Consider the following 14,292-nt stretch of genomic DNA (forward strand, 5'->3'; position numbering starts at 1 on the left):
AGCGTTCTCCTCGCCTCTTGTCAGCCAATTAGATACGACAAGCCGCTCAGTGTAGGCAATGTTATTCGTTTTTCAAGCAAACAAAAGTGACCTCCTATGAACGAGGAGAGAGTTTGATTGGTCTGTACAGACAACCCTGTGGGTGACCGCCCGGTGCTTGCGTCGGTGGTTACGCAAATTTGGTGTCAGGAGATTGGAATAGAAACATATTGGAATAGTTTTACGTTATAGGGCCCCATATCTACCATTTTTGTGCAAAGCTCCCTGGAAGGCCTATTGACTGTGTATGCATGCACGCACATATCGAACTTCATGCAGACATAGGCGTGATGCTTTAACGATGAATATTTATTAAAATTCAAATTATTTATTTCTACCTTGTAAAGGCACAGACAGCGGAGGCGCTGAAGAAGCTGTCAGGGACAGATTGCCAAAGCGGCAGCCCCCTTTCGCTTGGGAGCGCCTTTACAGCCAGACCTTTACAACAAAGGTGATTGCACACTGTAATAACAGTTCTACAATAATGAGCAAGCACAAAAGGAAACAAAACAAGATTATACGATATTTAGACAATATTCACTAAAAAGAAAACAGAACCTACATCCTAATGTACATAGCATTCAAAGTACTGCTCCACGTATTGAAGTGGTCAAAATTATTGTATACATAAGCTATATACATATTCGTATAGATCTGCCAATGCCTGCAAAACACAGAACGCAGATTTTCATTATAAACACGCACACATGCACGTGCACAACACGCACACACACACCGAAAGGAAACAGAGGTGTGCTCATAGGCAGCGCCCCCCCCCCAAAAAAAAAAAAAAGAGAGAGAGAGAGAGAGAGAGAGAGAGAGAGAGAGGAATAAAAAAAATTGGAGGACACTTAAGCTTCGCCTTCAAGAGTGGAACGCGACAGCGTTCCTGTCGACCCGCCAAGGGGTGTAAGACAATGGGCTACAGGGCAGCCATCACTTACGAGGCGCCCCGCATCGGACGCGGTGAGCGTCGAGCCATATGGTCGAGCAACGCAGCGTTCGGCGCAGCAACGAAACGTGCGCCTGAGCAAGCGGAACGAACCAAAGAACTCGGTATCTCGGAGGGGGAAATGATGCACGCCAGCCAAACGTCGTGATCGGCACGGGCCGAAAGATAAGACTTCGATAGTGATCTAAAGAAAGGAAGGCCGCATGATTCTGCAGAGGGAGCAAGGCGAAGCGTTGTCAGGGGAGAGAGAGTCCATGCCGCGACCCGCCTCGCACCGGTCCTCGTACAGCTCCAATGCGCGCGTGGCGCGCCATCTGTCGGGCAGCGCCGTACATGGAGAGGAGGGGGTCTTCTATGTTTGCCGCAAGATGGCTCTGCGTGTGCGGAAAGCCCAGAAGAAATGCAGCGGAAACGCACTTCGCTACTCGTGTAATTGCGACTTCTGTAAGTTACATGTTCATAATTACCGATATACACCGCAGTATAACTTTCCACGGCTCGTTTCGAAGGCAACACCGCATTCACTAGAGGCGCGTTTGTACCGCTTGGAAGCATCGAACTCGCGGCTGAGTGGTAGCGTCTCCGTCTCACACTCCGGAGACCCTGGTTCGATTCCCACCCAGCCCATCTTGGAAGTTGCTTTTTATTTATGAAGTGCCTGCCGTGATTTATCGCTCACGGCCAACGCCGCGGACGCCGACACCGACGCCGACGACACCAGCTTTTCTGCGACACGAGCTCCTTAACGCTATCGCGTTAAAAGCAAAAGCGTGGGGAACCGCGGTCGTCTTGCGCCGTTGCATCTCTCTCTCCCAGAAGGAATGAACAGGTTGTTGGAAAGCAGGGACTGGCGATTCTCTCCGTCAGCAGCAGCTCCCACCAGCAAAGACGGGGTGAGAAAGCGAAGCGGGGCTTTCCTTGCTATCTATTATTCTTCGTCAGGCGCAACGCCACATGCTCGCGGTGGCACAGGCAGGTGGCAGGCCGGCAGGGGCGCGAGTTCCCGCCAAATGCTTGAGACTCAGAAGAGCCGCCAGTTATTGAGAACTATATTTGGGAAGGGTGCAACAGAGCTAAGTCGGAAAGAAAGGGAGGGGGAGTTAAAACGCTCATCCTTCAGGGAACCAAATGGAAAAAGAGTAAATTCACAATGTCAAGAGCATCTTAGGTTATCAGGTACAATGTGTGGGAAAGAAACTTGGCTGGGCGTTACGTATTTGTGGACCGGAAAAAAATTGCACAGAGAAGAATAAAGAGTTACTGGAATGCATAAGCGCTGATATTAAGGGTTTCGGGAATGGTGCTGAAATAGTCCTATTAGGTGACATGAATTCCCACATATAGGATTTAGATGGCGATAGACGATATCATCAGCGAATCGCAAGTTGCTAAGGTATTCTCCATCAACCTTTATCCCCAATTCTTCCCACTCCAAGTCTCTGAATACCTCCTGTAAACATGCTGTGAATAGCATTGGAGAGATCGTATCTCCCTGTCTGACGCCTTTCTTTATTGGGATTTTGTTACCTCCACAAAGAAAGCAACAAAATCCCAATAAAGAAAGACGTCAGACAGGGAGATACGATCTCTCCAATGCTATTCACAGCATGTTTACAGGAGGTATTCAGAGACCTGGAGTGGGAAGAATTGGGGATAAAAGTTGATGGAGAATACCTTAGCAACTTGCGTTTCACTGATGATATTGCCTTGCTTAGTAACTCAGGAGTCCAATTGCAATGCATGCTCACTGACCTGGAGAGGAAAAGCAGAAGGGTGGGTCTGAAAATTAATCTGCAGAAAACTAAAGTAATGTTCAACAGTGTCGGAAGAGAACAGCAGTTTACGATAGGTAGCGAGGCACTGGAAGTGGTAAGGGAATACATCTACTTAGGGCAGGTAGTGACCACGGATCCGGATAATGAGACTGAAATAACCAGAAGAATAAGAATGGGCTGGGGTGCGTTTGGCAGGCATTCTCAAATCATGAACAGCAGGTTGCCACTATCCCTCAAAAGGAAAGTGTATAACAGCTGTGTGTTACCAGTATTCACATATGGGGCAGAAACCTGGAGACTTACGAAAAGGGTTCTACTGAAATTGAGGACGACGCAACGAGCTATGGAAAGAAGAATGATGGGTGTAACGTTAAGGGATAAGAAAAGAGCACATTCGGTGAGGGAACAAACGCGGGTAAATGACATCTTAGTTGAAATCAAGAAAAAGAAATGGGCATGGGCCGGACATGTAATGAGGAGGGAAGATAACCGATGGTCATTAAAGGTTACGGACGGGATTCCAAGGGAAGGGAAGCGTAGCAGGGGGCGGCAGAAAGTTAGGTGGGCGGATGACCTTAAGACGTTTGCAGGGACAACATGGCCACAATTAGTACATGACCGGGGTAGTTGGAGAAGTATGGGAGAGGCCTTTGCCCTGCAGTGGGCGTAACTAGGCTGATGATGATCATGATGATGATGATGATGACCGACAATAACAGGAAGTAAATGCTATACTTTTGTGAGCAACATAACCTCGTGATCGTGAATACAGGGCCTAAGTGGGAAGGACAGATCACGTGGGAAGTGGGAAACCGGCAATCGACCATTGATTACTGTTTGATGACAGAAGGAATTCATGATAAGTTGAGAGAAATGGTCATCGATGAGGAAGGGTTTAGCAGCATAGGGAGTGACCATAAACGCGTCATATTGAAAATGGGATATGTAGTTGGGAGAGAGAGCAAGGAGAGCAAAATGGCCAGCCCGAATTTGAACGCTGAACAAATAGCATATATAGTCACGAGAGTTGAGGAAGAACTTGGCAAATGGACAAGTAAAGAGTGAGAATATGGTGAGCTTCTAAATGTAATAACGACAGAAATACGGAAAGAGAAACAACATTTTCGTTGGAAAGGAAAAAAGAAACCGAAAAGCTGGTGGAACAAGGTGATACGAGAAGCGATCGCCGAACGACAGAAAGCATCTCGAAAGCACAGGCAGGCAAAGAAGGCGCAGTTGCCACAGGATGAAGTAACCAGTAAATGGGAAATATACCGGGAGAAAAAGTCTATGGTTCAAATACTGGTGCAAGCAAAATTAAAAGGTGAAAGTGAACGTTGGTTGTCGGAAATAGGCGAGAAAAAGAAGGCCGCACCTAGAATATTTTGGAATCACATAAAATTATTAGGCAGGAAGTCAGCAACAATACAACAACATATCCTAGACGAAGATGAAAACAGGCTGGAAGGAGAAGCGGCAGTAAATTACATCCAAAAAGTAACAGCCAAATCTTTCCAAGGCAATGACGAGGTTGTACTTGAAGAAAAAAAAAACATGAAAGAGACCCAAGTGGAAAAGGAGCTGGTGCCGACAAATTTAAACTGGAAGAAAGCGGAAGAGAAAATTCCTAAGCGCACAGCCACAGGGCTAGACGAGGTTCCCGTTAGGCTGAAAAATGAACTAGGACCAAAAAGTAAGGAAGCTCTGGTGAAAGCAGTGGAATAAACTTTAAAAGATAGACGAATACCAGAGAGTTGGCGACAAAGTAGAATGAATTTAATTTATAAAGGTAAGGGGGAGAAAGGCAAACTTCACTCGTGTATACCGTTAACCATTACATCGGTAATATACAGGCTAGCAATGCAGGCAATCAAATTAAAGCTTCAAGCATGGGCAGAGAATAATGGCATTTTGAGAGAGCTTCAGAATGGCTTCAGAATATGTAGGCGATCGGATGATAACTTGTTTGTTCTTACTCGGTGTATTGAAATATCAAAAGCAGAAAGCAGACCGTTGTATGTCGCCTTTTTAGACATTTCAGGAGCCTACGACAACGTAGACCGCAACATTTTGTGGGATATTTACGAAGGGGAAGGCTTAGGTAACGATTGTCTACAGCTTTTGAGTGAGATTTACCTAGAAAATACCGTTTGCGTTGAATGCGAAGGGATGAGGAGCGAGGAGAAAGTTCATATCAACGAAGGACTGAGGCAGGGGTTCCCTTTATCCCCGCTGCTGTTTATTATGTACATGATGAGGATCGAGAGGGCGCTAGAAGGAAGTAATGTCGGGTTTAATCTCTCATACAAACAGGCGAGTACAGTAATAGAGCAGCAGCAGCCAGGTTTATTGTATGCGGACGACATTGTGTTGCTCGCTAACAAGCAAAGTGATTTGCAACGTCTGGATAATATCTGTGGACAGGAAGGCAACAATTTGGGTTTGAAATTTAGTGTTAGAAAATCAGGTGTTCTGGTATTCAATGAAAACAGTGAACAGACAGTGGAGATACAGGGCGAAGAAATACCTCGGGTAACACAATATAAATACCTTGGTATATGGATAAACGAAGGCAATGGATATATGGAAACACAGGAAAAAACCATAACAGTCAAGGGAAGAGAGATGCAGCCATAATGAAGCACAGAGCGCTATGGGGATACAATAGGTGCTAGGTCCTCCGAGGTATGTGGAAAGGGGTAATGGTTTCAGGACTTACTTTTGGAAATGCGGTTGTTTGCTTTAAATTAGGGGTACAATCAGGACTCGACGGGAACCAAAGGTCAGTGGGTCGCCTCGCATTGGGCGCTCACGGGAAGACTACAAATGAAGCTGTGCAAGGTGATATGGGCTGGACTAGTTTTGAAGTGAGGGAAGCTCGCAGTAAAATTGAGTTGAAGAACGGCTGAGGAATATGGAAGAAAGTAAATGGGCTGGGAGAGTGTTCAGGTATGTGTACAGGAAAAACATTGATGCACAGTGGAGGAAAAGAAGTAGGAAGCTTACCAGCAAGTATGCGGCCTGTAGGGTAGGCAACACAGCAACAAAGAAGGTCAGAGAGGCTGAATAATTCTCATGGGTGGCGGCAATGGAAAAGAAACCTGCCATGAGTATCTACTTAAGAGGAAAAAACGAAATCAGGAAAGAAACCATTTATGATAACTCAAAGGGAAGCTCATTACTTTTCGAAGCGAGATCGGGATGCTTTAGAACACGCACCTATAAAGCAAGATATAAGAAGGAGGAAGAAGCACGTGCTTGCTGCGGTAAAGCTACAGGGAAACGACGGAGCATGTTTTATTAAAATGTGAAGACCTCTACACAGCGGTCGATTTAGGCACCACTGGCCTCCTTGAAGCCCTTGAGTTCAGCGGGAGCAGTGGTAAAGCAAACATGTCCGCAATGGACATTAGTAAGAGGCGATTGGAGGATTGGTGGAAGAAAAGTAGGGAAACGACAAAAGACGGAGACGTACAAAAGCACAGTTCACAATAAGGGATCAGAAAATTTGGGCGTGGTAGTCCATAGGTTTTCTTTTTCTTTTTTCATTGTTTAACCTAGGTAGGATATTAGGCAGTATAGTAGCAAGAGCTTGGTGGCGCAATCCACCGCCCCGTTCCGAAGGGGACGCTCATAACATCCATCCATCCATCCATCCATCCATCCATCCATCCATCCATCCATCCATCCATCCATCCATCCATCCATGCTAGCTCAGGATGCCAGCTCGTTTCGCGTCTCTTGGTAGACTATAATCATTTTTGTTATCATGGACTGCGCATATTTATTTATTTATTTATTTACATGTACCTTACAGGCCTTCGAGAAGGCATTATGTAAGGGGGGAAATACAGTAACATATTAGTATGGAATCGGGAAAAAGAAACATCCGTATAATGAAAGGAATATGCTCGCAACATGAAAAATTAATACGACATTAGCAAATACATATGTAGAACAATAACAATGAACGGTAAATACAATAACGTAATAGCATAATACCATTATAAATGTTTTTGCATGTATATAGTAGTAAAAAATTTGGATAATATAAATTCTTTTATTAAGATGTAGAGAAATGCAGGAAAGAAATTAAAACAACTTTTCTTTCTTATTTTTTTGGGCAGCAGCGGCAGCGGAATCTTCATCATCATCATCATGATCATCATCAGCCTAGTTACGCCCACTGCAGGGCAAAGGCCTCTCCCATACTTCTCCAACGACCCCGGTCATGTACTAATTGTGGCCATGCCGTCCCTGCAAACTTCTTAATCTCATCCGCCCACCTAACTTACTGCCGCCCCCTGCTACGCTTCCCTTCCCTTGGGATTCAGTCCGTAAGCCTTAATGACCATCGGTTATCTTCCCTCCTCATTACATGTCCTGCCCATGCCCATTTCTTTTTCTTGATTTCAACTAAGGTGTCATTAATTCGCGTTTGTTCCCTCACCCAATCTGCTCTTTTCTTATCCCTTAACGTTACACCTATCATTCTTCTTTCCATAGCTCGTTGCGTCGTCCTCAATTTGAGTAGAACCCTTTTCGTAAGCCTCCAGGGTTCTGCCCCGTAGGTGAGTACTGGTAAGACACAGCTATTATATACTTTTTTCTTGAGGGATAATGGCAACCTGCGGAATACAGACGGCAAATTAACGTGGCTCTGCAAACCTTTTACAGATTTTTCTCTGCTGCGCGCCTACCGGCTTGGGGCCATCTTTTTGATTTGAAGACAGGATTGCCAGACCAGTTGGATGGAAAGAGCATGCGCGAGATAATTTGCTACTCCTCGTGCCTAAAGACTGGTTCATCTACCTGGGGCCTGGCTTATCCTTCACCGTGAATCACGCGCATCCTGCGGATAGGTTACAAGGGTCCCCTTCTGCTGCTACTTATATGGGTTGCGCTGTGTTCTCCTGGTCATTTGGCAGCAGCGGCAGCGGAATACAGACGGCAATCTAATGTGGCTCTGCAACCTTTTACAAGTTTGTGCTTCTTACACATAGTCTTTTTCTGTTAATTGTGCGCACGTTCGGTCGTACTTTTTTCTTGTTGCTGCTGCTGCTGCCATTGAACAATCTCTGTTATTGAAGCTTGTGCCTTATTTTCCTGCATTTATATAATCAGTGGTTGCTATTTTGTCGTCATGGGTCCTTCAAGTGAATCAGTGTGGCAAGTGTCGCAGTGCCCTTAAGGACAATGACCAATTTATGGAATGCTCCGAGTGTTCAGCCTATTATCATATTGGAACTGCATGCTCCGGAGTTTCTGAGAGCACGTCCCGGTGTAAAGGGGAAGACTATAGGAAATGTTGGCATTGCTCGTCATGTCGTAGGGGCAAAGTAGGACAGAGCTCGTCTGTGCCAAAGGAAACTGATGGCAAAATAGCCACGATGCTGGTGGAGATAAGCAGGAAACTTAATGAATTACTGCCCCTCAAGCAAACGGTAAACGATATCGAGGAATCGGTGAGTCTGTTATCAACCAAGTATGACAAAATTCTTGAGGCCGTTGCAAAGCATGACAATGAACTAAAGGCGCTCAAGAACAAAGTTTGCAAACTAGAGGAGCAAAACATGAGCGCAGAATTGCTTTCAGTGCACTCCTCGATAAATGAACTTGAGTACCACAGCAGAAAACTAAATATTGAGGTTCAGGTGTTAATCAAGACAACAACGAGTGTCTTATAGATAAAATGAATGTCATTGCATCAAAACTGCAACTTGCCCCTTTGACTGAACAAACTGTTACCTCGATTCACCGGCTTCAGACCAGAGGCGACAGGCCTCCCGGCATTATCATACGCTTTTCCAACCATTCAACAAGGGAACAATGGCTGAACAAAAAGAGGGTTTTGTCAGGTGCTCAGCATGAAATGTTTATTACGGAAAACCTGACTGCGCAGAATCGAATGCTCCTAAGAGCTGCGAAAGAAAGGGCGCGTATAAATAATTTCCGCTTTGCATGGCACCGAGCTGGAAAAGTGTTTCTAAGAAAGAGTGAGGGTGACCGCGCACACTTGATAAAGTCGCCTGCAGATCTGGATAAGATCGCTTTTTGAGCATAGGAACGAAAGTAAGTTGTAGTTAAAACGACGATGTTGGGACACTCGAACAAAATGGATTCGTCGCATCTTCATGATAATGCAAGCTCACAGAACGGTGGATTGATTAGATGCATACATATCAACTGCCAGTCAGTGAAAAATAAAAAGGATGAACTTGACATTTTTTTCAGCAGCCTAAACTTTCGTTTTCATTTCATAATGCTTTCTGAAACGTGGTACAGTGATTGTACGGTCCCCTGGTGTCCGCCAAAGTACGACTGCTTTGCAAGATCAAGAATGAACTCGCGCGGTGGCGGGGTTAGCCTAGATGTGTGCGATTCATTTAATGTCAACTGTGTTCAAGAATTTTCTTGTGTTAACGATGACTACGAGGTATTGTCCGTGTTACATGCGCGCACTGTTTATTCTGTTGTCTACAGACCACCACGAGGTAATCTCCAAGGCTTTTTTTCTCTTTTTCAGAGAAATTATTAAAATACATTGTTGAATTAAAGTATAAATTGATTTGTGGTGGCGATTTCAATATAAACATGCTGGTTGATATCACACGTGATTTTGAATTGCTTTTAAGAACGTACGGGTGTTCCAATATTATCAATACTCCTACCAGAATTACCTGCGTTACGTCCACATGCATTGACTTGTTTATTACTAACTACGGATCAAACAATGTTCAATGTGGCACTATTTCATACAGCATGAGCGATCACATGCCGGTATTCCTCACTGACAAACGGAAAGATAAAAGATCACCAGAACGAGTTTGCTTCTCGCAAATTATAACTGAAGAACGGCTATTGTTTTTTCGCGATGACTTACGTCACGTAGTGTGGGACAGTGTTGTTGCTGCTACAAGTGCTGATCGAGCTTACGGTGCTTTTCTGGAAGCGTTCATCTCGTATTATGTTAAAGATTTTCCTTCCGTTCCTAAATTATCCGCTCCATCAAGGATACGTAAACCCTGGGTAACTATTCAATTATTTAAAAAGATAAAACAGAAGGCTAGATTATTCAATAAATTCATCACATCTCGGGATCCTGATGATTTAAGAGTGTTTAAATCATTTCGAAATGGCTTAACAAAGGAATTACGTGCTGCGAAAACTACATTTTATAAGCAATCCTTCGCATCTTGCAGCCATGACAGCAATAAGATATGGCATTGGCTTAATTCTTTGCTGAATAGAGTGCCAAATTCAGCGGCAGGGTTGCGTATAATTTCCGATGGAGCGGACATACCTGACGAGAAGTTGGCCGACTGTTTTAATAATTTTTTCACTAATCTACCTAAACGCAATGTGGATGAAAACGTCTGCCGTTTCATTACAACGAACTGTGTGCATTCAATTCTTTTGCGTCCCACAAACACTTCAGAAGTAATTTTACTGTTCTCCGCACTAAACAATAGCAATTCCTGCGATGCTGATAACATTAAAATCAAGCCTGTGAAATTTCTAATACATATAATCACTCCAGTACTAGCCCATATCTATAATATCTGCGTTTCTACCGGTGTGTTCCCGTATAAAATGCAGTTGGCAAAAGTAGTTGCACTGTTCAAGAAAGGTGACAAAACTGCCTTACATAATTATACACCTGTATCTATTCTCCCTATATTTTCGAAGTGCTTGGAAAAAATAATATTTTGCAGAATATCAGACTTTCTGGACAAGCACAACGTGATAACTAAGCATCAGTACGCTTTACGGAAAAATATGTCAACACAGCTAGCTTTGCTTGAACAGAAAGAACTAATTCTAAAAATTTTGAGGAACGTTTGCTAACTTTGGGAGTATTTGTCGATTTTTCAAAAGCCTTCGATTCTATATATCATGATCTCTTGCTTAGTAAGTTAAACCACTACGGTATACGCGGTAATTCACTTGACTTGATTAGGTCTCATCTTGGTCATAGAAAGCAGTTTGTACAAGTAAATAGCTTTAAATCTGAAGTTCGGTTGGTCAATGTAGGTGTACCCCAGGGAAGTATTTTAGGGCCCCTCCTCTTTAATATCTTTATAACGATTTAGTAAACATTGATGTTGATACACGTTATGTAATCTATGCTGATGACACTACGTTATTCTTTTCATCTAACCGCCCTGCCGAATTGATTGTGAGAGATAATGCAGTTTTGAATAAACTATACACATGGTCATTTGACAACGGTTTGACTATTAATTCGCAAAAACTAAGGCGGTGTTATTTCGCGCTAAGAGCACGCAAATTACTCTAGAGGAAGATTTTCTAATGAACAATTCTAAAATTGAGCTTGTACACTCAGTAAAATCGGTTAGATGTATTTTTTGATCATACTATGACGTGGCAGAGCCATATAGATTTTCTCGCTAGTAAGCTTTCACAAATAACTTGAATTTTTTTATTCCTTGAACTATCGTCCTCGCTCTATGAAGTGCTTGTTATATAATTCACTTTTTCTCAGCCATTTAAATTATTGTTGTTTTGTCTGGGCTACCACTTCTGACAAAAATATCAACAGGCTGTACATACTGCAAAAGAAGGTTCTTCGCGTTATTTGTAATAAACCATGCCATTTCCCTTCAGCTTATTTATTTGATAAACTTACCACACCTAAAGTACAGGCCTTTTTAAAGTATCGTTTAGTGCTTGCGTATAAAAACGAACAGAAAAAGAACATAAACTACATTATCGTTAGGGCTAACTTAAATCTACACGGGACTCCATACAGCACAAGAAAGCCAGAGTACTGGCACGTACCAAAATCGCGCACAAAGTATGGATCACAAATACTGTGCTCCATGCTACCTCGGTTATTAAACGATCTTATTGTTAATAAAATTGATATTGGAACTTGTTCTCCTCCTGATATTCTTAATTTTTTCTCTCATATGTGCGTTGTACAATGCCTATATGCTTTTGAAGTGCAGTGAGATTTTGTTTTTGCTTGCTTACTCACATCTTGCTTTTGTTCTATTTTCTTCGTCGCCTGATTTGCGATGAGTATGCATGATATGTTGTAGCGCTTGAATGTGTAAGTACTTGGGAAAACTGTATTTCCGCTCTGCTGCTCCCTTCTTTTCTTGTGTTAAGGGTATTTGGGGCTGGTCAAGCTGCTACGAGCAGCTTTTTTCCCCGCTTTACCCCCGCAAAGCTGTATTTAGTTTTTGTGGAAATAAAGCATACATACATACATACATACATACATACATACATACATACATACATACATACATACATACATACATACATACATACATACATACATACATACATACATACATACATACATACATACATACATACATACATACATACATACAAACAAACATACATACATACATACAAGACGTGTTAGACGGTTGAAACGGCCTATTGATCGATTAGAAGATTGCAAAATGCGCTGTGTTTAGATTGGCAAGCGATGCTATCTGGTAGAGCGTTCCTTAAACTGACCGCACGGGGCAAAGCTGAAATATTAAAAGCGTGTGTGTTTCCATAAATTCGAGTGTAACTGAGCTGATTGTTCAGCCTTTGTGACGTCGAGGACGCTTTTTTCAGGTTTGATAAGGTTAGGCCATCTATGTGAATGAATCTATGAAATAATAATAGAAGGGCAAGATCACCTCGAGTGGTTAGTGGTTGCAACGACAGATCGACTTTTATTTGGGTTACATTTGACTGGTTACTATAATTTTTTTAAATGAAACGGCTCGCTATATTCTGGATGCTCTCCAGGAGTTCGATGAGGTATTTTTGATTATGAGACCATATCCATGAGACGTACTCAATTTGTGGCCGTACAATAGCTATGTAAGCTAGTTTTCTTAGTGGTGAAGGTGCAGTTCTTAAGTTGCAGCGCAGATATCCTAATGATCTGGAGGCGTTATCTGAAATGGAGGTGATGCGATTAGTCCATGAAAGATTGTGAGTAAGGAGCACTCCTAAGTAGTTATATTCTGTGGTGTGGTCAACTATGTTAGTATCCAAATAAGTGAGAGTTAACGGTTTTTCTGAAAACTACACTAGACAAACTACACAAAGTGACATGGACAAGAACAGCACAAGCCCTTTCCATTCAAGATATGCGTACTCGTAAGTGGCATTTTAATTTCACGTTGTGTAGTACATGACCGTCTCTGTCAAGTGAACAAAACTCTCTTTCTATTGCGTAAATGGTTTTGCAACGTGTGATGAACTCCTTGTTTTTTTGTGTTTATTTTTTCTGGCAGGAAGAAAAGAGAAAGAAGAGGCTTTATATGAGAACGGATCAAGCGTTCGAGAGTTGGTACAGGGAAATGTGAGACGTGCTTTCATGTATATATTTCTAATAATATTTTTTCGTCTTGTAAGTGTCACGTATTTTCTTTAGTTTTCTCTAGGAAACATTGGAACGATGCTGCTTAAATTGGAGCATAGCGTGCAAATGACCTGCTACGTTCGGAACTGTTATCCCCATTCGGGAAGAAATCAGGTAAGACGCTTGTCTGGTTGTCATTGTGGGAAATTCATAATTCGAAGTCGCTTTTGTTCCCACAGATTCAAAAGAAACTGTAAATATACAGTACTGTACGATACGTCTTGTGCATTGCAGGTAGGAATGGATTGTGTGTGGCACTTTTCCGCTTGTGGACTGGAGTAGATATAGGAACATCAAACATAAAGACACGTACGTGAAACACGGCGAAGAGTAAGTTGTGCTGTAATTTTTCTGTAGTCGCATTTTCGTAGTTTACGTGTAATATTTTGTTACCGCAGTCTCTACGTTATGTATACCTATACATTTGTCTCGTAGCAGCATGCGTGTTATTTTGTTTGTGCAATCATGTATTGTATTCATTTATCGCACTATCTGGATGTGTTTTTTTTTTTGTAATGATATTCTGAGCCAAGTCAGTAAATCGATCCTCCCCGTCCTCGTGTTTCCTTGGGCGGCTCTAAAGCGTGAATCACGTGGCACAAATTGAACGCACGAATTTTCGCTGAAAGTGCACAGTATATGCTCATTACATGCATGTGCTACGACGAAGTAATTGTTTTGTCTGTGACTGCGTCGGCATCGGGATTTCTTGCACACGAATGTGAAAAAAGTCTACTAAATCATGTGCATGGTTCACAGAGTTATTCATTACTATATTATTTGTTTGTTCGTTTGTTTCAGTTTGTATGGGCACTGTAACTATCCAAGCTTCACTCTCGACGGTGACAGAGAAATACCGCATGCTATACCCTTCAGAGCCAAGAACACGGAAACGGCTAAAAGGGAGCTTCCCGGGCAGCGAACATTGTTTAACTGCGCGAACAAACGGACCACAAAGACAGCATGGGACATGGACGGGCGCAGACTTGCAACTAATGTTTATTCCACAACGACCACATATAAGTACACCCTCGACATACACCACTGCGCGTGCGCGAAAAGAGGCAAGATAAAAGACAAGTAAAACCTTGTATAAGCAACACGCGGCCTACCTACGCTCGTCA

The sequence above is a fragment of the Dermacentor variabilis genome, chromosome 9 (assembly GCF_050947875.1).
Source record: "Dermacentor variabilis isolate Ectoservices chromosome 9, ASM5094787v1, whole genome shotgun sequence".
In the NCBI taxonomy this organism is placed as follows: domain Eukaryota; kingdom Metazoa; phylum Arthropoda; class Arachnida; order Ixodida; family Ixodidae; genus Dermacentor; species Dermacentor variabilis.